This window comes from Equus przewalskii, chromosome 1 (genome assembly GCF_037783145.1).
Source record: "Equus przewalskii isolate Varuska chromosome 1, EquPr2, whole genome shotgun sequence".
Classification (NCBI taxonomy): domain Eukaryota; kingdom Metazoa; phylum Chordata; class Mammalia; order Perissodactyla; family Equidae; genus Equus; species Equus przewalskii.
The window spans coordinates 7565281-7593099 of NC_091831.1; the positions used below are offsets into that span (position 1 = coordinate 7565281).

The following is a 27819-nucleotide window of genomic DNA, read 5'->3' on the forward strand; positions in this document are numbered from 1 at the left end:
TCAGTTGAGATATCATAGGACTCACAGGGGTCTTATACCACCTTCTTTATTGGGAAGGGGGTAGGATAAGAAGGTATGAAAAGAATTTCTAAGTGCAATATTCCTCACCCTTCAGCCAGTTGACTGACCTCTCTTGACACTGGCTCATAAATTTCCATCGGGTCTGAAATACAAATTGCACGCCCGAATACTAATAAAAACAAAGGGTGTGCCGTGCCATTCTTCGTGGCATTTCGTTGCTGAGGCCGGCCTTTGATCTCTGCAGCATATTGAGAAATCAAGTTACCAGGTGCTTTTTTTCCCAGTTCAGCCATTTGTCAGCATATGCCATAAAAATCGGAGTTGTCCCTCTTGATCTTTATCAGATTGCAGTATTCTTTGATCTCCTCGTCCGTGAGTGGCATTTGAGCATGGCTCCCCACTTAATTGTCTGACTTTTGGTTGCTGTTTTAGTTTAAAAGTTAACAGCAGTCTTTGCTTTTTTAACTCGTCATATCCTCAAGCCAGTCCTCCAGGTACATGATTCCCCAACGACACTTGGTCAATTGGGTTAGCAATGTCACCTCAGTTCAGTTTTGCACGTATATGAACTTCCTGAAATTGCAAGAAGAAACATCTCGTAGAAAAGTTCATAGGGGCCGGCCCCGTTTTCCGGTGGTTAAGTTTGCGCACTCTGCTTCGGTGGCCCGGGGTTTTGCCGGTTCGGATCCTGGGCGCGGACATGGCACCGCTTATCAGGCCACGCTGAGGTGGCGTCCCACATAGCACAACCAGAGGCACTCACAACTAGAATATACAACTGTGTACTGGGGGACTTTGGGGAGAAAAAAAAAAAAGATTGGCAACAGTTGTCAGCTCAGGTGCCAATCTTTAAAAAAGAAAGAAAAGGTCACAGAGTTGTCATGAGTTGGCCAGTATCTGTGTAGAAGACGTTGGGGCTGGTTTGCAAAGTGCAAACCTCAGTTTCTCACAGTGCGGCCCAGTCCCTCCAGTTCAGCCCATGTGCCTGAGTTTACCCCCATTCGCCTCTTCCCATGTGACAACCAACAAGTCGAGGATGAAGTAGAAAGAGGCAATGACATGTGTGCATGCTCTTCCCCCGCCCCCCCACCCCTGCCCCGTGGCCTGTTTGAATGTTGAGATGTGTACGGATTCCCCGGCCCAAGGGGCCCCCAGAGCCCACGGCCCATGAGCCTGAGGTTCAGGCACAGGTGCCCACACTTCACCTGTTGTGTGTTAGCATTGGATTCTCCGCTGGGACTTTCCAGTCGCATGTATTGGGAAAGGGGACTGACGTTCACTGGGGCACACCACGTGGGCAATGCTTTGGAACTCTCTCTTGTGCTGTCACCCTCGCCATTTCATACGTGGGAAATTGAGGCAGAAGACGTTGATGATTTTCTTCCCTTTCTTCACTACTTTTGTGCTTTTTAAGACTCTCGCTTTTTTTCTTCATTCTGTCATGGCACAGGCACCTTTGGGCTCTTGTAGCTCAGTGCATACACTTGTGTTTTCCAATTTATGGTTAAGCTTCGCCCCCCTGTGAACACAAAAGGCTAACGACCACGTGCCAGGAGGCCTCGGGGCCCTGTGGAAGGCAGGGCTGAGAAACCGTGCTCGTGCTTCACTGGAGAACAAAGCACGAGAACACACTTGAGGCGTACAGGACACACAGACGTGGCCGGCAAACAGGCGTGAGCTCCCTCTCAGAGGGCAGGGCCACCACACAGTTGTTTTTCCCCATGGCAGTTCCTGGCTTCCAGCTTGGCATTCCTTCCGAAGACTTGAGAAGAGTGGATGCCATGTCTGCCCTTGCGGTTGGGTCCGCTTTCCATCCTCAGGGCCCAGAGGGAGGATCTTACTGGCACAATGTGTTTTTCCAGGAGCAGTAGCCTTTCTGCCCCTCAGCGCCCAGGGCCCTCACAGGGATGGGGCTCACAGAACGCGTGTTGATCGATGACAGACTCTCCTTTGTAGCAGAAGTCACCGTTGTGATGAAGAAGTTTGGTAGACGTTTGCTCGATGTCTGTCTTTCCTATCAGGCTTCACAGGTCTTGCGAGCTGAGTCTCTGTCTCGTTCACCACGGATCCGCAGTCCCTCTGTGGAGACTGGCATGTAGAAGGTGCTTGATGAAATTTTGTTGAATGAATGAACAAGGTCTTTACTCAGAGCAGCACTTTTGTCATGGGGAACTAGGAAGGAGCCTCACTGGTGGCTGTGATGAGAAACAAAAGCCCCAGGTGGAGAGGTGAGCCTGGTCCGAGGGGAGAGGAAAATCCTCATCGGGGAAACGCTTCAGTCAGAAGTGGGCCGTCCATCAGGGCAGGGGGAAGGAGGTCAGGGAGGCCAGGGGTCAGACTGGCAGCCAGGAAGAGCCCTGGACGGGGGGTATGGAGAGGCAGCAGAAGCCTAAGGAAAGGAGCTGGGCGGGCAGGGTCATATCTCAACTCTCTTATGTGAAGACCTCAGGGACAGGCAGGAATAAAGAAGGAGGGACAAAGAAAAAAGAAAGAGGAATGAGAGGAGTGGAAAGGAAAGAGGGAGAGGACAAGAGGAGAAGGAGGGAAGGAATAGGGAGGAGAGGGAGGAAGAAGGAAAGGAAGGAAGAGAACGAGAGGAAAATCAAAGGAGAAGAAAATTTCTTCTCCTCCTGTTAGGTAGAAAAAAGCATTAGGGCCAGGAGGACATGATTGTTTTATGAAACATCACAGAAGGTGAGGGAAAGCAAATAGTGGAGGAACAAAGCCGCTAATCTGTGATCCAGCATGGGAGAAGAGGCACCATGTACCCATGATGGAAGAATGAGATTGACAGGAAAAAGATGGGCCAGGCAGAAGAGTATAAATAGTAGCTCCAGCTTATTTGTAACTTTCATTTTTAGGTAAGGATGATTGGCACATGGATGGCTTGGATGAAGGGAGCTCCCTGATCTTTAACTTGCAGGTCACATGGAGAAAACTTTGAGAAAACGCGCCGACATGGAGATGTCAACTTGAGTGACAGCCCCGTGCGAGGTGCCTTGCACTGGCTGCCTCCTTTACATGCATCACTTCACAGAAATGATGACTGCCATTTGAACAGAAAGACATCCTTCTCGACCGGGGTCAGGAAACTGACAGGGCCCACCCATTAATAGAAATAACTGTCATTTAAAATAAAATGCTTGGTGGAAAACTTCAGGAATCTATTAGATAACATGGGGCCTGTGATGGGGGCACCCATGAATCACTGGCACTCAGATATGGCGCGGTGTGTGGGAGACAATGACATCTGGAGCGGTCTATTCATGCCGGCCATCTGGCTTCTTCATGCTGAACTGTCGGCTCCTTCTCCCAATTTACTGCCCACCTATATCTTAATTAGGAGCTTTCCCTGTGGGACAACACGGGATGGGAGCTGAATGAAAAGATGAATGACAACATAGTTTCTGATTTGACAACTTCTCCTGGCAAAAGCTCTGTTGGTGATGGGGGTTCTTTGGTGGAGATCTTGCCTGATAAAATAACAAAGCCAGTCATGCTCACTGCCGAGAGAAGCTCAGAGCCCAGTGGCACCTTTGAACTTTCAGGGAGTCTTATTTTTTGATGCAAACAAAATATTGCATTGAGATATTTGGCTACTCAAAAGGATAATATATTTAGGCCATTTTTCTCAAACATTCAATAAATTTCCTAACTTGAGGGCCATACCCTGCACAAAAATGATAGTGCTTAATGATCTGCTTACAGGCATCAGCCCTTTATGGCCTGTTCTTGGTGTGTGATGTGTGTGGCTTGTGCTCAGGCTGGTGATGTAAATAAGGAACACTGGTGTCATGCCTCCCGCCCCTTATCTCATCTGATATGATCTTTAGAACAATGATAAGATGACGGTTATGGGGCCCTGTTTTACCAAGGAGATGACTAAGCAGCACTATGATTAAGGAGTCTCCCAAGAACGGCCACCTACCTCAGCCTTCAGCAAATGGGACAACCCTGGAAGGTAGGTGTTACATCCATCACTTTGTAAATGAGGAAACAGGCTCAGAGTCCTTGCAGCTGATAAGAAGAGTAACAGGAATTTACCCACAGTTTATCCTGCTCCAAAGGCTACTGCAAAGAGCTTTCAAAGGAGACGGTCTCAGTCTCCTGTTGCTGCATAACAAATTTCCACCGACGTAGCCACTTAAAACAGCGTGCATCCGCTGTCTCACAGTTCCGTGGACAGAAGTCCCCTGGGCTCAACTGGGTTGGGCTTTGGGTCTCACAAGGCTGAAATCAAGGTCTCAGCTGGCTGGGCTCTTGTCTGGAGAAGAATCTGCTCATTCAGGTTTTTGGCAGAATTCAGCTCCTTGCAGGTGGAGGACTGAGGTCCCCGTGTCCTTGCTGACTGTGGGCTGGGCTTGCTGTGGGCTCCTGCGGGCCACTCTCCAGTCCTTGCATGTGGCCCTCTCCACCCTCAAAGTCAACAGTGCTGCCCTGAATCCTTTTTGTGCTTCAAACCTCTCTGATTTCTCTTTCCTCCACCAGCCAGAGAAAAGTCTCTGATTATTAGGCCCACCTAGATAACATCCCCATCTGAAGGTCAAGGGATCAGTAACCTTAATTACAGCTGCAGAATCCCTCTGCCAGCTTACATACCATGCTCACAGGAGTGAGAGCTCATCACAAACACAGGGAGGGGTTACATAAGAGTGAGGGTCATCTTAGAGTTCTGCCCACCACAGGCCATGGGCTGGGGACTGCTGGCCCTTTGGTGTTTGGCAGTGCACCCTTGGCTTGAGGGCACCCACTACCTCCTTCCTCCCCAGAGGTGAAAGCTAACCCTAGTTCTACTCAGGACACTCACAGTTCCTGAGCAGTAAAGGGGGCCGAATGGAAGGAGCACAGACCTAAGGGTCTGGAGATCCAGGTTCTAGCAGGGGCTCTGCCACTCACTCACTCTGGGACCCTGGGCAGGTGGGCATCACTGCGTTCCCTGTAATGGGCGATTGCTTTAGAACCCAAACATGAAATCACTTAAGCCCGCATCATGTTTGAACACTGTTCTAGGCGGTGTGGATGACCTGAGAGAGGAATGAGGCTGAGACGTCCTGCCCACCCTCAAACAAACAGACATGTCTTTTCCAGGGACAAGGTTGGTTCCACCTATGGCTTAGGAGGAAACCGTGGGCAACCTTAAAACTGCAGTTTCCCTCATTTTTAGCCAATAAGATTTTAGAAAAACAAGTCTCAGGGTGAGTTCAGCCTCAGAGCATCCAGTCAGCAAACATAAAATAAGGTACGGGTGCCACAAAGGAGAGTCCCGGGGTGAATTCCCGGGGGTGGACTCTGAGAGGAGAGCTGTGTGCAGAAGGGGCCCAGGGGGTGGGCTGTTGGGAGGTGGACCAGCAAGGAAGTAAGGATCGGGCAGAAAAAAGGAGAAGGGGCTCCACAACAGTGCAGGTGCAACACAGGCCTCAGCCGATTTACGGGGCTCTGAGGCCAGGATGTGCCTAAATGAAGAGAAATGGGCTAAGTCTCTCTGCTTCGGCCAGGCACTGGCTGCAGGCGCCCCCAGGGGCGTAACCTTGGGCGAGTCTATTCCCTATGGCCGAAGGCTGCCGCTGTGAGCAGCTGGGGGATGAATGCTTTCGTCCTAACGAGGGGAATGGGGCAGAATACCCCAGTATCCACTGCAAGGAGGCACCAAGAGAGGGCCAAGAGTGGCAGAAGGAGAAACCCATTCCAGGAAGGCTTTCTGGAGGGGAAGCAGCGTCCGAGCAGCCTTAGGACGAGGGAGCGCCTCGTGAAGGACACGGGACCAGGACCCGTGCCCACCTGATAGCCACTGTGATTGTGAAGATTGCCAACAGTTCCTCCCGTCCCTGGAAAGCAGGAGGCTTGGGCTCTGTGAGTGCCAGGAGGCCTCAGCTCTAACAGGGTTTGACCCTGTGATCTCCTACCCGTCAGAAAAATGCACCGGGAAATCAAAATAATGGAGAGGTTAATTAACGGTGCCTGCAGACTTCTTTTTAACCTCCTCCACTTCACTATGTCAATAATAACTCAAGAGTAGGCTTTCCCCAGGATATTCCAGAGCGTGACTAATTGCAATAACACCAAACACATTTTCCCCGCTCCCCGTCCTCTCCAATTTGGAAGATGATTTTGTCCTTTTCCGGATATATGATGCAAAATGGGTGAATGCATTTGAACATATTTACATAGAAAAAGCCCAGATGCTAGGACCTGGGCACACTAGCGAATCCCAGGCACTTCTTTAGAAACCAGGCCCGGCAATAGCCTGGCAAGTTGGGGCACTGTGGCGGGCACGAGGGCAGAGACGTACAGAATACCCCACTTCTGTCTACAAAAATGCTTTCTGAGAATTAATCTGCATCACATAGGCAAGATTTCTTTTTCTGAAAGTAAATTTTGTCTCTAAGATGGTCATGTCGTTTTTCCAAAGGTCATGTAAATACATTTATTCACTTTTATTTAACGCCTGAGACACGGGGCTCTTGGGCTGTGTGTGAGCAGGAAGTCCAGCGAGGAGCAGGCAGTTTACGTGGCCGTTGTGGGAAGTAATGTGCGTGTCTGGAACACATCAGGGACACATATGACTTGCAGGCTGTGCTTACCACACGCCTGTCAGCCCAAAGTACCCAGGAAGGAAGTCTGCCATGCGTTTATTGTGTGCCCCGGGCAAGGTACTTGTGGTAGATTAACAAAATGGCCGGCATTTATTTGACTTCCTCTATCTACCCCCTCGGATCATCCCCTCCCACGCCGGCTCTGGGCTGGCTCTGTCTTGCTTTGGCTACCAGGACATTTGCAAACAAGGCAGCGAAGGCGGGAAAAGTGCCTGCATGTTGGGGCTTGCTCTCCCGCTGCCCTTGGAACCAGGATATCCACACGTAAACCAACCCAGCCTAGTGTGCTGGGTGAGGAGAGACACATGGCTCGGGCATCCCTGTAGGCCAGCCGATGGCCAGCCAGCCCACACAGGTGGTTGAGGCCATTTCAGATCAGCCAGCCTCCAGCAGGCCTGCCAGCTGACCATGGATGCTCAGCTGAGACTGGCTGAAGAGAGCCCGTCGATCCCTGCCCAGATTGCTCACAGGCAGCATTGGGAGCTCAATACGCAGAGACATTCAGATGCTCGGTCTGGGAGTGCAGTGTTATGCAGCAAAAGCTGATTGATTCAAGCCTGGCCCTCAGTCTCTTCATCTACGAAATGGAGAGAAGTGACCTATGTCACAGGGTTTCTTGAAGCTGAAACAAGTTCTCGCCCATAAGAGGTGCTCAGAATTTGTTTGCTCCATCCTTCTGTGCAAAAGACGAGATGTTGAGAATTGGCCCCAGCTCCTTACCCCTCTCTTCCTCCACATCCTTGCCATGGCCCTTTTGGGCGAGTGTTGACTTTAGGCTTGGCCATGTGGCTTGCTTCGCTCAGTGATATGTGGGCAGAAGTGGCTATGACTGGTTTTGAGCCTAGATCTTGAGAGACCTGGAGGGTTCCCAGTGGCCCTCTAGTGCCCCTGACATTGTCATCAGAAGAGCAGACTCTGGATAGGCCCCTGGTTGCAGGAGGGGGATGAGAGGCTTGTCCTCACAGAGCTACTTCTGAAATCCCCCACCCAGAGCTCTAAAATAGCCTCAGCCTAGATCAGTTGACACCAGCTGACCTGTGTGTTGGTGAGAATAAATCGCCATTGTCTTAAGCCACGGAGGTTTGGGGTAGTTTGTCACACAGCTTTATGGTGGCAATAGCTAACTGATCCAGACAGAATCCAAATTCACTGATCACCTTTGAAAGTCTTTGTTCTGGAGAACTCACACAGGTATTTGGAAACAAGGTCCAAGGAGAAAAGGTATAAGCAGGGGCTGGCCCCTTACTCCTGCCACGTATTTGTTGCCCATGAAAATGCTTGTTGACCACTGCAAGGCGCTCTGTTGGGAGCAGCAGAATTGAGAATGATAACCCTTTCTACAACGGACGATCTGCCATGTGTGAGGGGCTGTATTAAATACTCCACATGCGTCAGCCCTCCTGACCCTCAGAACAGCACTAGGAGGTGGGAACTGTAGGCATACCCGCTCTCCAAGGCAGGAAACAGAAGCCGGGCGAGACTGAGAAACACAGCCAAGGGCATGAGGGTCGAGAAATCCAATAACCAACACTTGGTGGTGTCTCCCTCTCAACCACCACACAACAGCCTAACTCCGCTTGGTAAGCCCCCAGTCTCCTGGGTTTCAGCTGTTGCTGGACGCAGCTGGGGCTTTGTGCTTGTTGTGGAGGCCAGCAGCCCTGTCACCTTGAAATGTAACATTTCATTTTATGAACTAAAGAACGCCTTTGTGCGAGAAAACATTTCCTTATGCCCAGATTCTGCATTCGTGATGGGTGCTGCTCCACATGTTACTTTTTTTCCTCTTTTTTTGAGAAACCTCTGTTGCAAACGTGCAGCAGAGTACTCATTTCTGTGAACACGTTTAATTTTCACACCTGAGTTGGCTGCAGCTTCAAAGAGAGCAGGTATTGTGAGGCAGAAAGGAACTTCTCCAAATAGCTGGTGAGATACGGAAATTTCCTGCAAGAGAATGATCAGATTGGAACTCTGGTCCTCTTGCTTTTCTCTTGCACAGATGATCCTACCAGTGCGGGACAGCATAAAATTTATTTGCCAGACTAGGACACCTGTGAGAGAGAACAGGGGCTGGGGAAACACGTGTAACCCAGGACTGTTCTGGCAAACCAGGGCGTGCGGCCACCCCATCCTGTCAGGGAACTTTACAAAAATCATGACAACCAACCTTTGTAAAGGACTTTGTCACTCACAGAGCCTTTGCCCCTACTCTGCGAAGCATTATCAGAGCATCATTTTACAGATGAGAAATCTGAGACCCAGGAGTTTTTTAAACACGTGTGAAAAAGCATGCACGTGGCAAAGCGGTGACTTGAATCAGGGTTTTCTAACTTCAGATCTGATTCTTCCACCTGCTGGATTTCGGTGGGTCCTTAAAATTGTTTTCTGTGACCTCCACATAGAAGTCACTTGATAAATGTTTGTTGAGTGAATGAGTGAACATTAATAGCCAAAAAAATAACAAGTAATACAACAGTGTTGTATCTTGTGATTTCAGGAAGGGCTCCGAGGCAGTTTGTAATGTACGAGAAAGGCTCTGCTCCCTTGGAACTTCTCTGAAATCTCCTAATAACTTAATTGCTCCTTAATATGAAGGGATTCCGCCAATATCCCCTTTTTCTGTTCTGGGGTTGCTAGAAATGAGCACTTTGTTCTTTCCGGCGTGGGAGGATTTGGTTGAGCTCTGTAATCAGCAAAGTGGGAATAATGTCTTTTTTCATGTGTTCTCGGCCCCTCCTCGCGCCTTCCGGCCATCCTTTCCTCCTTTGGAGATTTGAGATGCTCTCTTATTTGCGGTCCCCCTCCTTCCTCCCAGTGTCAGAGGGGTGCTGTACCTTCTATGAAAGCTTTGAAAGGCTCCCTCTTTCCTCCAAACTTTCCACTGAGCCTGTGTTCGCTGTAAACACTTATGAAATTGTTCAGTTGTATCATTCCCCAAGCACTTCTTTCTAACGTCAGCCCTCATTTTTCTGGAAAGAAAGGCTTTTATTCCTAAGAACTGGAGACAGCAGGGAGTGAGGCGATAACAGTACGTCCTACTAAAATATTTGGGCCACAATGTCCACTAATATAGCTTTTAATGATTTTTTTAAAAGCAATGTTTTCTAGAAATCAGCTCATGACAGGAAGGAAAGCGTGCTCGCATCTTTTTGTGCTCAGCCACGGAGCTTCCACGGCTAGCTGCTCATTCAGACTCTCTGCTCGTTTACTGGATACTTGAGAGGCATGCTTTGCCCTTCCAGAAGAACTTTCTCTGTCTTCTTGGATTAACCGAGCCACCCTTGCCCACCCCAAACACAGCGGGATAAAGTCCTTAGCAAAGAGTTTGAGGGCACAGGTAGGGTCCCTTTCAGAAATGGACAAGGGAGCCCATGTTTGGCATCAAGCTGCACCATCCAACCAGAGATGGTGGTTGCAGGACCAGCCCTGCTGAACAGGGCAGCCAGCACTTGTCAGTTCAACAGAGACTCTGAATTAAAAAGAGAAACAAGGGGGCTCCACACGGCCAGCGCTCCTGGGCACTCTTGTCCCCATGAGGTGTAGCTGCTCTTCCCAGAACCCCAGCTTCCCAGCCTTTGTCTCTCCTGACCCATCCCTGCACCTGGGCTCCTTCAGAGGCCTATCTGCGGGCTACTGGGGCCCCAAGGGCTTTCGAGGTCCTGTTCCCCAGGGCTCAGCTCTGAGGTGTTATATTAGTCAGGGTTCTTCATAGAAACAGAACCAATAGGATAGATAGATATGAGGAGATTTATTATAGGAATTGGCTCACGTGATTACAGAGGCCACGAAGTCCCACACTTTTCTGTCTACAAGCTGGAGAACCAGGAACGCTGGCGGTATAATTTAGTCTGAGTCCAAAGGCCGGAGAACTAGGGGCTGACGGCAGGAGTCTTGGTCCAAATCCGAAGGCCCACGAACGAGGAGCGCTGATGTCCGAGGGCAGGAGAAGATGCATGCGCGGCTCACAGAGAGAGAACCTGCCCTTCCTCCGCCTTCTCTTCAGTTCGGGCCCTCAGGAGATTGGATGATGCCCACCCGCACGGGGAGAGGTGGTCTTCTCTACTCAGTCTACCATTCGAATGTCAATGTCTTCCAGAGACACCTCACAGACACACCCAGAAATAAGGTTTCACCAGCTCTCGGGCAGCCTTAGCCCAATCAAGTGGACACACGGTCTCTAGAAATCCCCAAATTCAAGTTACGTCTAGTGCATAGCTGAGATATTTCCAAGAACCCTAGGGGATGAAGGAAAAGGGAAAGACAGGAGAAATGATAAGGAAAGGAGAAAGAAAACATTGTCAACCTACTTGGTGCCAGGCAGTAGGTCTGATACTTTGCACACTGAGCATTATTTAATCCCCCGACCACCTCACACAGCGTGATTTACTGTCTCCAATTTTGGAGGAACTGAGAGTCAGGGAGTTTGGGTGACTTACCCAACGAGTAAGTGTGGAGATGGCAGCCCAATTCTGCCTGACTGACAAGGCTGGCTTCTTTACAGAGGGCATTTGCGTTTCCAAGACTCAGGCCGCGCTGCCAGTCTGAGTCTGTCCGGATGGTCCAGCCCCCCATCCAGAGTTCTATGCACTGAGGAAAATGAATGATGGGCCTCTAAGAGCTTCTCCAGGTGAGAAACCTCCAGCCATATAAGTTGAGTTCCAACTCAGGCCCAGCTGGAACAGACCTAGAGGAGCATAGAAAGAGGGCCCCAGTATCCTTGTTCCGTTGGAGACAGTGCGGTTCAGCGGGACTTCGTGAGAATCAGGGCTCCACTCTACGACCTTGGCAAGTCAAACTCAACGCGCCTCAGTTTTCTACTCTGTAAAATGGAAAAATGATATTTATTAAGCCATTCCAAAGCCGTTAAAGAATAAAATGTATACTAGGTGTGAAAGTCCTTTTAAAAGAACAATACAGCAAGAATACGTAGTGTTTGCATCAGTTATGACAACATCCCATATGGTAATAAGGCCATTGTTGTGTACGGCTTCACATTCTTGTGACGTAGGCAGGGCAGGCATTTGCGTCTCCACTTAGCAGATGTAGAAACTGAGGGTCAGGAAGGCTAAGTTACACGATTGGGAGACGCTGTAGGAGCCTGCCTTCTGAGTCCTCGTCGTCTGCCTCTCCCTCACCATCACCTACCTAAGACATCCTGAAGGGCTAAGGGCTGGCAAGGCCATGGTTTGATCTGCTTGTGGTCTAAAATGTCACCGAAAGAGGCTACTAGCTGTGGCCAGGCATTGCTGGTCTCCAATCAGAAAAGAGTGTGTGGCTGGCTGGACACAGCCCATTATCACTAATGGAGAGCAAAAGCCACTAAAAGAGCTTGTGCTGCTGGTGGCAGGGTGCAGAGTGTCACCTTCAGACAAGAGGGGGAAGTGACAAATGTGAGTACCCCTCAGTTGGGGCTCAGCAAATGAATTTACTACCTCTTGTCTCAAAGTGCTGGTCTCGTTTCCATGGAATAACATTTATTTCAGTTTGATGGATGAGGCATAAATCAACTTCTCTGTATTTGCTGGGTGTGCTATACTGTTTCTTTAAAAAAAAGAAGTTTGAAAGGTAATTCTTCCCAGACCTGGATTAATGATTCCACGTCTCCTATTACCAGGGTTTGTAACACCAGGATTGACAGCTGTTTTAGTGCTCCCCGGCTGGGAACGGTTTGTTTAACAAACACGGCAGGACATATACACGCTCCCCTGGCTGCCTGCTCTCATTCCCATCTTGTAGGATGGCACTGTGCCCACTCACAAGCCGGCAGCTCCCTGCCCTTGGGCAGAGGTGCCAGGGAATTGGGGCTGTAAACTGGCAGCGAGCAGAACACGAAGGTGCCTGGCTTTTCCTCTGCCTGAAGTCGCTCGGTGCCCCCAGCAGCCCAGGGGCCCTGCATCCTCTTCATATCCATGTCTCCAAAAAGGAATACGATTAACAATTGTCACTAGCATGTACTGAGTGTTTATTATGGGCCAGGCATGATGTTAAACAAGCACTTTAGATTCTTTCTCTCATTTAAGCTTCACAGCAACTCTCGCAGTTTCTCAGATAGACAATATTATTGCCTCCATTCTACAGGCGAAGAAGTGAGACTCAGAGAGTTTAAATAACCTGTCAGACATCTCGAAGCTGTAAGTGGCAGAGCCAGGAGAGACCCAAGGACGGGACCAAACAGTTCACAGGAGGGAAAAGTCAAGTGGCAATAAATATATGAAAAAGCTAAAGATTAGAATGAATAAATTAAAATGAAGGCAACACTGGTTTACCATATCTTATCGTTCAAATTAGCAAGCAAATAAATACTTCTTACAGTAATAGTCAACGCTGATCTGGTGAATTAGAGGTGGCCACAAATTCCTTGACTTTCCTCCTGTAGAGAAATAGCGTCTCAGTGCCTGCCCCTTGAACCTGGGTGGGCTCTGTAACTGCTTTGACAATAGAATATGGCAGGAGTGATGCTGCGCCTTGAAAGACTGGCAGCTTCCACCTTCCCTCTCTGGGAACACGGGCTCCTCTGTGGCGCCCTGAGCCACCCTGCAGGGGAGACCATGTGAACAGGCCCTGAGACCACATGCAGAGGGCAAGGGATTCCAGGCTTCCAGCCACCCCTGCCACAGTGTGGGACATGTGGGGAAGCCATCTTGGACCCTCCAAACCAGACCAGCTGCCTGTTTAACACCTCTAAGAAACCCCAGTCAATGCTGCATGGGGCAAAAACACCGGCCAACTGAGCCCTGCCTGAATTCCTGACCCACAAAATTGTGAGAGATAATAAAATGGCCACAACTTTAAGTTGCTGAGGGGGTGGGGGGGTAGTTTGTTCTGCAGCGGCTATAATGGGAAGAGAGGGTGAACTGGAGTGTTGAAAGCTCTCTTGGACCCCATAGGAGCAGGGTACATTGAGGCGAACTTCCTAGAAAGCAATTTGGTCATACGTACCTAAGTAGGAGGCTTAGAATGTTCATTTCCACCCATTCTGAGGAATCTATTCTAAGTAAATAACCCAAAATGTAGGCAACATTTTATAAAGATTTCATTTCAGCTTTATTTGTATTAACATAAAATTAGAACAATCCAGATGTAAAACATGATGGAAAAGTTATAGCATGATAAAATGTTGTCATGTTCCATAGCATTTTAAAAAATTGTCTAAGAGCTTTTGACGACAGCAGAAGGGGCTCTAAATTGTTTTGTTTAATTTTTTTTTTTTTTTTGAGGAAGATTAGCCCTGAGCTAACATCTGCCACCAATCCTCCTCTTTTTGCTGAGGAAGACTGGCCCTGAGCTAACATCCGTGCCCATCTTCCTCTATTTTGGACGTGGGATGCCCCCACAGCATGGCTGGACAAGCAGTGTGCAGGTCCTTATCCAGGATCTGAGCCTGTGAACCCTGGGCTGCCGAAGCAGAATGTGCAAACTTAACCGCTGCACCACCAGACCAGCCCTTAAATTGTGTTTTTAATAGCGCTTATAAATGTGAAAAATACATACATATACGAATGCTGTAAAGAAATATGCCCCCAAGACAAACCATGGTTGCCTCTAGGTAATGGGATTATGAGGGATTTTTCCCCCTAATTCTTCAAACTTTTCTCTGTTTTCCAAGTTGTTTATAACGAGACTGCATTATTTTTTTCTTATGAGAAAATAGAATAAAAACAAACAAACAAAAACTAAGGAGGAGGGAAGCCTTTGAAACTAATACTAAGTGAGAGAATAGCGAATGCAAGTGGGCAGTGGCGCGGAGAAAGCCTTTCACCCAAATACAAGCTGTAAGATATGCAGGTTGACTTTCTAAGAAAGAAACTCGTCTTTCCAAGGATACCACGAATTTACGCTTAACGTGTCAAGGTTTGAGCAAAGAGATCTTGGGAAGGTTTACAGGTTGGTGAGAGCCGCTGGGTCCAAAGGTCTCTTTGTTCAGGAAGCCCCCGTCCACTGGCCCACCCCGAGCAGGAAGTGCTCCACCCCCCAATCCCAACCCAGCTCTGCGTTTCCACAGCACTGATCCGCCTCATTTATTTAACCAAGTTTAGTGAGCGCTGACTCCTGCCAGACTCTGTGCTTGGCACAGAGATACAACTGGTGGGGCCAGTTCTTGCCTTCAGGGCATTAACAATCTAGTCTCAGGGCCCTTGGCACCTTCTAGGTTGCGCTATATGCTGTGTCCGTGGCTTATCTCCTCCAGCAGCCTGCAAGGTGCCCGAGGGCGGCATCATCCATGTCAGACACTCTTCCGTGTTCCCAGGGTACCCAGGCTGGGGCCGGGCACACAGCAGACACCTGTTAGAAGTTTTTGGAAGGAATGATGCATCAAACGCCCTGCCCACTTCTCTGTATTGTTGTTAGAGTCAAATGTGCTAAAGCACATGAAATGTTGTGTAAATGGAAATCTAACAGATAGACAGGGAGTATTAGAGTTATTAATTACATAGAACAAAAAACACCGAGCATCTTCACATAAGGGGGGAAATATTCCCTCATGTGCATTTGTCTGAGAAGCAATCCTGCTTCTAAATAAGACTTTTTCCAAAAAGTGGGAGCAGAGAAAACAGATGATTGGTCTCCAGAATGTCAGTTCCCGGGCGGAAGCTGATCAGAGCGCACGTCTGAGCCTTGATTGCTCTCGCTCTTGTTCTGTTGTGGCAACCTTTAATAACAGCCCTGATGAAAAGGGTAAGTGTCATAAGCAAACGGCAAGGACTGATGAAATTCCACAAGCATTGTTGCATGCCAAACATAACACTTATTCTTCCTTTGTATCTGTGAATATTTTCCAAGACATAATCCCTTCTTCTAGTTTATAGGAAGATCCTTCAATCATAAAATCAGCAGAAGGGCAGATAGGGAGCGTTGGCCCTCCGACTGCCATGTGCCTAAGTTTCATCTCCGGGATCTGTTCACAGTGCAGATCCTAGACCCCACCCAGAGAGTCTTAGCTGGTCTGCGGGTGGGTGCGGGTGGGCATTCCCACGCAGGTGGTGCCAGGACCTCAGGTTGAGAAACTGCCATCTGGGGATCTGCCGATTTGGCGGGTCTCCAGGGGTAAGCTGGTTAGGTGGATGAAGAACAGAGTAGGGATAATAAACTGAGTTTTTAAAATAAGATTTTATATATTCATTTATTTGTTTATCCACTTGTTCATTTATTTTCCACAAACATTTATTTAAAGCCAATTATGTGCCATGATAAAGACTGAAACAACACAATGGAGGTCACTGGCAACCTGAGGGACATTCCTCTAGGAGGATGGGGCAGAAGCCAGATTGCTGTGGGCTAAGTGGGAGAGGAGGAAATGGAGCCCATGAGTGTGGTGACTTTTGTATAAAGCTTCGTTGTGAAGATGAGGATAGGGGAGACAGAGAGAGAAGGGAAGAAGAGAGGGAGGGAGGAAGGGAGAGGAGAAGACAGAAGACAACACACAGAAGAAGGATCCAGGATTTCTTAAAGATGGGTAGATCAAAGGGAACTTGAGTGTGTTTAACTGTTGACAGGAAGGGGCCAATAGGAAGGGAGAGGCTGACGATCCAGGAGGGGGCAGAGATAGAGCTTAGAATGAGTCCCTCAGAAAGCAGGATGGGATAGAACCCAGAGCCCGTGCGAGGAACTGGCCTGAGAAAAACAGCTGATCTCCATCTTAGCATAATGGTTAAACAGTGGTCACGTTCTGGCTCTGCCACATGCTAAATGTGTGGCCCCAGGCAAGTGTCTTAACCTCTCTTTACCTCAGTTTCTTCACCTGTAAAATGGAGATGACACTAGCACCCACATCATGGGGTTATTATGAGGAGCAGCAAAGTAACACATGTCGATACTTCATGGTAAGCACCATATAAGCAGTAGCTGTTGATATTATTACTAAAACAGGAGAAAATGAGGAGAGGATGGGTGAAGTCAGGTCGGTCTGTAGGGTTGGTCATGTTCCTGCCTGAGGGCTTCTGTTTTCTCTGTGAGGAAACAGAGACGGTCTGCCGGGAGGAGAGGCCACCTCGGAACAGTTGAGCACATGTTTGAGGAGGGGGCGGAAATTCAAAGTGGTCTTCTCTGAGAGGTGGAGAAGGAGCCACCCTAAAAAAGGCTGTGGGCTTCAGGACCAGTGTTGAGGCCCAGCTGAGGTTAGCCACCACCAAGAACAGGCTCCAACCTGCTGGGGGTGTGACACCCCCGGGGAGCAGCCCAGGGCCAGGCAGGGTCATGGCACAGAGTTGGTCTATCTGCGGTGGGGCCTGTGCTAGTGGGGAGGATGACAGACTCCCTTTGCCTCACCTCTCTGGTTTCCTTCTGCTCTGCAGCTCAGGGACACATGGCCATCAGCAAACCGACATGTGGGTCCCTCAGGACAAGGCGTGCAAACCACTCAGGCTAAACGATGGACCCCGCCAGCAAAGAACTCATGTGTCAACCCATGGTTCTGAGTTAGCAGCAGTTCCCAAGGGCTTGAGACACTGTCCACAAAATGAGTGAAAAATCACCTCGTGGTCCCAAAGTGAAGCTCTGATTCTCCTACTGGAGGCAAGGCTGACAACAATACAATTTCTTTAAATTAAATCTTTTTGTTTAATTTCTTTTCACTTGGTAACTTTTGTTTTATATGCACATTAGATGTTCCTATGTCAATAACACTCCAAGAAATGCTTAGTGTAACTCTAGCCTTCAGACTTCTCTTTTTTGTTTACAGCACAGGACAACGACCCTGAGTGACGTGATGGAGGCTGACAGCTATAGAGCTGCGTAACAAGCATCACTTTGTGCACACAACTCCTGAGGGCCAGGATGAAAACTTTGTCCCCCCGAACATCTGAACTGTAACATGTGCTTGACAAAAACGTCTGATTGGATGATTCATATGGAACAAAGTCTCGTATATCAAACACACCCTCCACTCCATTTCAAAAGAGCTTTCACTGCTCACCACTTAACATTAGACTAATACGGCTCAGCATTTGTGTGGTTCATCTATGTTTTCAAAATACATGCAAATGTTTTATTAAGCAGTAAATATCTATCTTCTTTCTTTCAAAAAGAGCTTAAAATAAGGTTTGTCAAAACATGATTTCAATTTGATCACCTGCCTTTTGAAGTCAAATCTCTCCAACTTCAGTAAAGTGTGAGATTGAGGCAATTATCTGAATTATTCAGGAAGCAGAATTTTGGCCTAAATCATCACATTCCTAGAGAACAAAGAATATCTGTCAGTTCAGCCAAAAAGCAGAAAAATTGAACACTTTGCTCTTTTTCTACATGGTATAGCATATATGCTGCCTTATTTTCTCTGAGCTAATTGGCTAATGAATTCTGTTTGACCCTGTACAAAGATGGAGAAAAATCTTAAGAAGATGAAGCTGAGAAGTTAAAGATTCCTTCTTTTTCAAAAGTTGGAGAGATTTATGTTTACCAAAGATTATTGTGCCTTAGGTTTCTGGTGCCAAATTGGAACTTTCTGAAGAATAGCGTTCAAGTCTTTTCTTAGTTCTCCAGTCATATTTCAGTTCAGTTAGCCCTATTCTCATTCATACCTTATCACCTGAAAACTATTCCATAAATATAGAAGGAATTGTAGAGAATTATTTTATATGCAGGTTTTGTATTCTTTACAAGCGATATGGCATCTGAGAAGTGACTCGTAAAGTTTATAGATTATGACAACATACTTTAGGGTGAAAACCAGCTTTGTGTAAAAAGCCTGTGACCCCAGAAATGGTGAGTTTAGCCAGGAGCACTGGATATCCTATTATGTTCATTAAAACAAAAAGTTTCCTCCTAAGGCAAGTTTGACTTTGAATAAAGTCAAATAAACCTCCGTTGGAGGAAGGGAGGTGTGGGGGTGGATCGTGTTTTGCTTATTTCTTTTCAGATAAAACAAGAGATCACCAATTAATTAGGATTTGAAAGAACAGAAGTACTCTCGGCATTTCTAATTTTGAGATTTTCAAAGTGCAAGTCCTTTTAGACTTAGAAAGCTTATGTGGTAACACAATCTGTTCAGAATAAAGTCTAGGTGGAGTTCGGGTCTCTGTCCTCGAGTTCGTCCAAAGGAAGGAATAGGAAGGTGCGATTACGTGCAAACTGGAGCCACCACGGCTGGGTCAACGCCTCCCCCAGAGGATGAGCCATCAGCTGACTCATCTTGATTTCCATGCTGCTGACACCTGCTCTGAGCACCCGTCCTGTTTCCATGGTAACCAAGGGAAAGCATCCTTGTCCACATACTTTTGGAACCTCATTAAATCAGGCAGCAGGACAGCAGCTGTGTTCTCCATGCGTCCCTCTGACAGCCATGGACTAATTTCACGATGCTCAGGTGATTTGGGGCACTTTCTAGGCCAGACTATTGAGAATGTGTAGATAGTGAGACAGATGGCAGAATAAATAAATATTGCCAAAGTGTTTAATGCACACAAATTTTCTGAAAGGTGCGAACCAACAATGGCAATTTTATTGACTGGGGCAATTTGAAGCCAAATAATAAATATGAAGGGGATGGAAGCTCTTGGAAAATGTTAACTTGAGACACTCTTCTGATGATAATAATCTCTTGGGAAAATAGTACTTCACAAGTATCGCTAATGTGGTTCTAAAGCAGCTGGTGCCCCAAAATGTGGAGATGTCAAATACAGAACTTTCTTTCTCCTCCCCACACTCTTATTGTTTGCTGGATTCAGGAAAATCTGAAGGAAGGTCACTTTACACACACACATACACACAGATATAGATGTTTCATTAAACTGATAAGTCAGTCCAAAGCCCAATTTACACCAAAGTGACATGTGGATTTAACAAATACTGAGTTAATAGACAGATTTTTCCCACTGCTTTTCTCCCAAGGATGCCTGAAAATATGCATTCAGTTGAAAGCAGTCTGGGATACCTTGACTGGCCCAGAACAAACATGTCTCGTCGATTTCTAAAGATAATCCAAAATCTCTTCAAGATGATGATGGCAGAGCAAGTGTTAGACTAACCGGTTTTAATGGAGATGTCTGACAGCCGGGAAGAGAATCCCAGGGCTTCTGTGGTCCTTGTGCAGGATAGAGTAGCAGCTTCTTCCCCAGAGCCGGAGCCCGACTCCGTGGGGTCCAAGCCCTGCCCTGCTGCTGCCAGGGGAACGGGCTCGGGCAAGTTGTTTAATTTATCAGTGCCACTGCTTCACCTACAAGCTGGAGACAATAATGGTCCCTACCTCCTCGAGCCATTCTGAGGATGGATTGAATTCGCATCTGACCTGCGCTTAGATCAGTGCCTGCTGCACGTTAAGTGCTGCTTAGGGAGGGGTTAGCCAATTGGAGTTTTCCTGCTGTCATCGCCAGACTGTACGAGTATTGTCTATTTCATATGCTAATTCCAATTTTCCCATGTAGCAGTTACAAACAAATGGCTTGGCTTTGGAGAAAGTTAGACCTGTGCCTGAGCCTCTGATCTTCTGCGAACTTACTAGCCACGTCATCTTGTGTAGTGACTTACCTCCCTTGGCTTCAGTTTGCTCACCTGCAATAGCAGAACCCGTCACCATGGGGTTCTGAGGATGAAATGAGTGAGCACTCACCCGGTGCCTGGCCCAGAGGAAGAGCTCAGTCCCTGAAAGCTTTCACGATCAAGCCATTCTTGGTATTAAGGAGTCGTTGCTTGTGAAAACCACGTTAAAATCTTTGGGAAGCTAGGCTTTGTCTTATCTGACAGGGAAGAAAACAAATACCATGGAGTGAGGTAGTGGCTGAATAGATTCTGGATTGCGCATATGATTTTTGAAGGCAGGAAAGAGATTCCTCCTAGAGAAATTGGCACGTGACCTTTTTTGTGTGGATTTAGCCCTTATAGGAGTTTCTATAACTTTCACCCTCAAAAATTGCATAGTAAAATGTTCTCTGTGTTAGAAGAGGTCAAGAATTGTGTAAACCTTTGTGTAATTAGTTAGGATCAGAATACCATTAACAAATGTGTCAAGAGTTGGAGCTGTCAATGCATATCCCAATTCTCTATCTCTGTAATGAAAAAAGATGTCCCTTACTGGGTGTTGTCCAATATATGAAATTTCATTGTTACTCTGAAATTGGGTGATAGTCATACATAATCAATTAAAATTCCACTACGCAGAATAGAAAGTCCCTACTTTGAGGATGTGGGGTCCAAGGTCCAAGAATGGAGAAACTGAGTTTGGAGGGAGAGAATCTGAAGTGGCCTCAGTGACGCTATAGAGCTTATTGTCCCCCTAACACTTGTTCTTCTTCCTGGAGCTGGGGAATCCTTCTGCTTCCTTCTCGACTCCTCTATGCTGAGCCAGGTTGATTTGGGGGGGAAGGGGGGTGTCTAAAGAGAATTATACCACTTATGTTATTTCAGAATGTGAACAAACATTTGTTGACATGTATCATGCATAAAGCCTTGTGCTAATTGCCAGAGGGAACTCAGAGGTCCATCAGACACCGTTCCCATCCTTGGAGAAGCCTATGGTCAAATGGGAAAGAGAGTCATATATAGTTAGTACGAGGACAGGATGGAAAAGGAGTAGAGTGGAGGAGGGTGAAATACGGGCTGCAGCAGCCCATTCTGCTAAGTTCGAACCTGGTGTGGGAGAGGCTGCCCACACTGACAGCTGCCCCGGGAGTGTGGGCAGCCCTAAAACGCCTGCCACAGGCAGGAGGCAGAACACAGATGAGGCAGAGGCCCTGGCACCCACCACCTTCTGACCTTCCTCCTTCTGCAACAAACTCCCACCTCCATGCTCCCTTTGGGTAGAAATTGCGGGTTTCTATTATTTTGGTATTGCCATTTTCCCCAAAATATGGAAGCAATACATACTTATAGAAACAAAGAAGGAAAAGAAAAACAGCACCACCCAAGATGACTATTTGAATCTTGGCCGATTTATTCCTAATCATTTTCTCTGTTTTCATTTCTTTGTGTAGTTTTAATGTACGTGTGATCACACAGTATATTTTTATCCTGATTTTTCACTTAACATCAAAATGAACGCATTTCATGCCTTTATAAAATCTTTGCACACAGCAGTTTATGACTGCATAATGTTCCATTCTACTATAATTTACCTCAACATTCCCTTATTGTTTAGATTGTTTCCTTATCTCTGCTATTGTAAATGATTTGCAAGAAACATTTTTGTGCTTAAAGCGGCATTCCCCAAACTGGTACCTCTTTAAAGATATCCTGTGGGATGTTTTCACAGGTAAGCTTCAAAAAAGAAAGAAAAAAGTCTTCTGTGCTCAAATTACTTTGGGAAAGGCTGGGTTAAAGAAATAAGTTTCTTCCCAGCAGGAATTTTCAGAGCCTTTGCACCAGGTGTATTGTGACTCTCTAACAGGGGCATACACTTCCCAGACCTGGAGGACCGTGGAATCCTTTCTTTTCAAGAATTTATTAGCATGACTGACATTTTTCAATAGAATTAAGACGTAGTTCGTATTTCTTGCAAAAACACATTTGGAGTATCTTTCAGACATATTTTAAATGACTAACGTATCCCTGATATCAAAATCAGACAAGGGCAGCTCCAAATAGGAAAGCTATAGGTCACTCTCTCAAAAACAAAAATGCAAAAGTCCAAGAGAAAATATTAGCAAATCAATTTCTATAGGGTATATAGGGACTAAGAATACAAAGACCATTCACTCTTCTTTTTTTTTTGAGGAAGACTAGCCCTGAACTAACATCTGCCGCCAATTCTCCTCTTTTTGCTGAGGAAGACTGGCCCTGAGCTAACATCCGTGCCCATCTTCCTCTCCTTTCTCTGTGGGACTCCTACCACAGCATGGCTTGCCAAGCGATGCCATGTCTGCACCTGGGATCAGAACTGGCAAACCCCGGCTGCCAAAGCTGAATATGTGAACTTAACTGCTGTGCCACCAGTCTGGCTCCAACCTTTCACTCTTAAGAAAGAAATTAATGTAAATCATTACATTGGAAGATTAAGAAAGAAAATCTCATGATCATCTCAGAAGATATCAAGACATCTACAAAATTCCAGATTTATTCTGGATTTAAATAAAAAGAAACAACTCAGAAAATAGCTATAAAATAAAACTTTAAAAATAACATAGAATATATATTAGAATACAAAAATTAATGTTTAAAGATATTTAAATAAAGATATTTGGACTAAGGTTAAGAATAAAAAAGAATGTCTTCTCTAAGTATCGCTGTTCCACACTACATGGGACATCTGGCTGGTGCAACAGGACAAGAAAAAGGAAATTAAAGACATAAGTACTGGAAACCATATTATTAATAGAGTATATGATTGTTTGCCTAGAAAATCCAGGAGAATCAGATGAATAACTACTAGAGCCAACTTTTAAATTTTATATTCTGGCAATTTTCGAAATAGATACAAGATAAATATAAAAAGTTCAGATGCTTTCCTTTATTACAATGATAACCAGCTAGAAAATATAATGGAAACAGACATCCCATTCACAATGGCAATTAAAAGTACAAAATTTGGGGAATAAATCTGATATACATGTAACTGGTGTGAAAAAATTGACAGAGATTTTAAATCACACCCGGATAGAGAAAGAGCATGTTTTCGAATCAGGAAAGTCAAAGTGGTAAAAATGCCGCTACTCCTCAAAATCTACTTAACACACTTTCTATCACAATCCCAATTTCCTTTTTAGTTTTATGTTTGTTAATTTTTTTAATTTAATAAATCAACACCGGAATTTACCAAAATAAAATTTTAAGAATAACGAAGAACATCTTGAAAATGGTTTCATCTTCTTAGGATAAAGTAGAAGAAAAGGGAAAATTGTGCATCCTGGTGGGAAGTACTTAGTATCTTGATTTAAAATAATGATTTAGAAACATGTTTCTGTTTAAGAGTCCTTGGGAAAGTCCAATAATCATTAACTGAACAGAAATGTTTAGTTAACATTCTACGTTAGCTAGGGGAGAGTGACACTAATAGCTACTTGACTAAACAAGAAAAGTTTCAAAAGGAGAAAGAGGAAACAATAGTGAAAAATCAGCAGTAAGCATGTACACAGAAGGATAAAAAAAGTAGATATTTAAAGGCTATATTATTATGTCAAATTAAAAAAAATTAAAAGCAATCAAACATTGGCTAAAAATCTTGTAAATTAACAACCATAGTCCTAGTTAATCATTAGATCAAACAGCAAATTGAAGAGAAAGAGCAAAGCACTTAGAAAATCATGAAGAGAACACTCTATTCTAAAGACCTATAGTACACAACTAAAAGCTGTAAAGAAAATCTATAGATTTAAATATTTAGCTATCAAAGATGAAAATTAAAGAAAAAATAAAAAGATAAAATAATAAAAATAAAGAAACCAGATATTAGAAAAGGAACTATAAAATAAGTGAAAAGAAGCTAGACAGTGGGAATTTATTAATTTAAAAGATAAAATTAATGAAAAAGAAAATTATAGCATCAAAGACAGTAGAAAGATGAATTAATCCAAAAGCTGTTTCTTTGGAAAGAACACTAAAAAAGAAAAATTCCTTTCAAGTTTGATTAAGGAAAAGAGAGTGAGAGAGGAAAAAAGAGAAAAAGATGAGAAATTCTACGAGAAATTGAAAAAAAAATATGGCAGAATATTACATGTTAATACTATGGCAAATACTTTGAAAATGTACAGGAAAAAAATTAACTGTAAATTATCTAAACTGACTCAATAAAAAGCGGAAATCTTGAACAGACCAATTGCCATAGAAGAAATTGTAAAGCTGCTTAAAGATGTGCCACTAAGAAACATACAGACCAAGGTGGGTTCACAGCGGAGTTTTATCTAACTTCTAAAAATCAGATAAGTTAATATAATGCAAACTATTCTAGGCTAGACATAAAGAAAGAAATCGTCCCAATTAAATTTATGAAATTTGCATACATTTAATACCAAAATCTGATAAAGAATTGCCAAAAACGACAATTATAGTCAGATTTAACTTATGAAAATCAATGTAAAAATTCTAAATAAATGTCAGCAAATAGAATCTATCAATGTATCAAAAGAATAATAAATTTTTATCACAAAGGGCTTTTGTGGGAAAGCAAGAGAGATTCAACAACTCCACAATTGTCAACATCATCCATTACATGGGTAGATTAAAGCAGTAAAACATCTGATCGAATCAACAGATGCTAGAAAGGCATTTGACAAAATGTAATAGTAATTTCATTCCTAATAAAAATTTTAAGTAAAATGTAAAGAAAAGGAATAATTTAATAACTATATTATTTTCTTGTTTACTAAACTATTATTTACTAAGTTATTTAATAAAGACTATTAGCAAAAATAAATAGCAAATACATCCTATAAGAAGAAAATTTCAAACAATTTCAATTAAATTAGAAATCAGACAGTGATGCCTGCCATTGCTGTTATCATTAAGCATTGTCTTAAAGGTTTTAGCAAAAGCAATACGACAGGCATTGTGGGTCAAATTGTTTGTCTCCCCGACAAGATGTTGCAGTCCTCACCCCCAGTATCGGTAAGGATGACCTTATTTGGGAATAGGGTCTTTGCAGATAATCAAGTCAAGGTGAGCTTATGAGCAGGGGCCTTAATCCAATATGACTGATGTCCTTATAAAAAGAGGAAATTTGGACACAGACATGCACACAGGGAGAACGCCATGTGAAGATGAAGAGAGATCGGGGTGATGCTTCTACAAGCCAAGGAACACCTAAGATTGCCAGAAAAACACCAGAACCTAGGAGAGGGGCCTGGAACAGACTCTCCCTCACATCCTGAGAAGGAACCAAGCCTGCCAACACCTTGACCTGAGACTTCTAGCTCCCAGAACTGGGAGACAATACAATTCTGCTGTTTCAGCCACTCATTTTATGAGACTTTGTTACAGCAACCCTAGCGAACTAATACCACAGGAAAATGAAATAATTGGTATAACCATTGGAAAAGAAGAGAGAGAATTACCTGTTTTTAATAAAGACACAATTGTATACCCAGAAAACCCAAAGGGATCTAATTTCTTAAAGTTAGTCGAATTAATAATACGTAAAGTAGCCTAGTGCAAGATGAAGGCATAGAATTCAACAGCTTTCCTCTATTCTAAATTCAAGCATTGCGCTAGATGCTCTCTATTTGCCTTCCCCATCCACCACCCCTTTCTCGCCCTGCTCTCCTGACCCGCATGGGGGCCCTCGCCCTCTGGCTTCCATCTGGGTTCAGCCCGTGGCAAGTGCTGGCGGGAGGAGGGAGAGGTGGACGGCCTCCTCTGTCATAGGCTCCTTGCCAGCATCCTCTCCTGGAGCCACTGCCTCCTCCCCACAGTCTGCGAACTACCCCCTGTCATCCTTGCTGCTCCCCTTTCCTTCACCCTAGCATGCTTCTCCACTCCTTGCTGATGGTCCTTATTCATGCCCACGCCTTTAGAGATACTTGATTTTTAAACTCTTCTCAGTCCCTCAGTGAGTACACCATGTGTCTCCTGCCAGGACACTGACACAACCACCTAGAAGTAGAAACTGGAAAATGTAGTTCATTCACAACGGGAACAAAAGCCATAAATACTTAGAAGTGAATTTAACAAACAGAGCAGACTCTGAAAGGAGAAAACCAAAAACTCTTATTGAATGATATAAAACAAGATCTGAACAAATATTCTTCTTGGATTGGAAGACTTAGTATCATAAAAAGTGAATTCTCTCTAATTAATATATAAAAGTAATCTAATTCTAATTAAAATCTCAATGAGTTATTTCCAAATCAGATGGAATGCTATGAAAGCTTATATAGAAGAATGAATGCCCCCAGAATAGCTAAGAAAGGTATGGAAAAGAACAGTGAGTACACGTACCTTACAAAATAACAGGTCGTGATAAAGCTCTGCAATCAGGCCAGACAAATAGATCAGTGGAACCCAACAGAGAATCCCAAATTAGATCTCAGCAAACAGAAAAATATAATAGATGACAAAGTTTCATTTCGGTGGGAAAAAGATGGATTATTTAATAAATAGTGTTAGTACAATGGCTGTCTGAGAGAAAATGTAATCAGATCCTTATTTACATCACATTAAAAATATAATCTAGATGGACTGAAGATTTAAATACAAAAAAGAAAATCTAAGGGTGTGCGCATACTATGCAGGAGCTGAAAAAGCCTTAAGTACCACTGGAAACAGAAGTTATAGATTTTTTTTTTTAAAAGACATATTACTAGATTCTTTTTAAACTCTTAGAAGACAGCCTGGGCTCTCTACAAAGTCAGTAGACAAGTGGTAATCTTGGAAAAAATGTTTATAATGCAGAATTTTAGAAAAAATATTTATAATGTAAAATATTACAAAAAGTATTGTAAAAAATATTTTAATGTAATTAGGAGCCAGCTTTTCCAGTAGATACACTGGAGGGAAACCAGGGCAGGAAGGGGTCTTTCTCCCTGATTCCAGTGTGCTCTCCGAGCGCTCCTGCCGTGTGCGGCAGCCTGCAGCGTGCAGGACACCCAGTGGCGCCGCCCTAGGTGAGTTTGAGCGGCGTTACCTCGGCAGGTGGCTTCCAGGGAGTCCTGAGGTGTAGAGCGCTGCAGACGGCCGCCAGCCGCACTGGCTGTTCCTCCCATAAACCACACCAAACATGCAGCAGCCCCAGACCCTTCACCGGCTGACCCCTCTTCCTATGACCAAATTCCATATTTTCTTCAAGTGTCTGCTCAAATGCCACCTCTAAGACCTCTTTCCTGAGCATGCTGTCTCAAATAGCACTGGCTGCTCCACCGCCTCTGTCACTCCTGTCCCCTTCTCTTCAGGTCCCCTCTGACGCATCATGTATTTCCGTGTTGGTTGTCTGCCTCCCTCTCTAGAATGGAAGCTCCATGAGCACGGGGACTTGACTTGCTTTGTTCACAGCTGTATACAGCTGCCAACAACAGTGCCTGGTATGTAGCAGGTGCTCAATAAATATTTGTTAAATGAGTGAGTGAATCACTTTACAGCCGTTGGACTAGAAAAAAGTTCAAATAACTCAATATCAGTTCTTAATACTGTTAAGGATGAAATAAAAAGATATGCCCACACTGTCAATTGTTTCAGCTTTTTAAAGATGCTTTCTGGAAACATCTATCCCACTCCTAGGAATCTAATCCACAGAAATAAAAGCAGAGGGACAGAAGGACAAACATAAGAAGATATTTATTTGTGCACTATTTAGCAAAAAGAAAAAAAGGAAATTAAACAAACCCCAGTCAGTAGGAGGATGATTGAATAAATT

At 45.0% G+C, this 27819-nt stretch overlaps 1 long non-coding RNA gene across 12 annotated transcripts in view; it reads right to left on the bottom strand.

The window, feature by feature from the left end:
* Positions 1-10335: 10335 nt before the first annotated feature.
* The window catches only part of LOC103551538 (uncharacterized), a 42075-nt gene continuing 24591 nt past the window's right edge, over positions 10336-27819 (bottom strand). For 2 of the 12 annotated variants that reach the window (XR_011525945.1, XR_011525898.1), the window contains 4 exons: positions 20155-20281; positions 17684-17782; positions 11048-11430; positions 10341-10846 (listed from right to left, as the gene is read on the bottom strand). This is a non-coding gene — a long non-coding RNA (uncharacterized lncRNA). Of the gene's footprint in view, positions 10847-11047; positions 11431-12921; positions 12982-14753; positions 14895-17679; positions 17783-20154; positions 20282-27819 lie in introns of all 12 variants that reach the window. The other 10 variants (XR_011526013.1, XR_011525972.1, XR_011525911.1 and 7 more) reach the window with 9 other exon arrangements.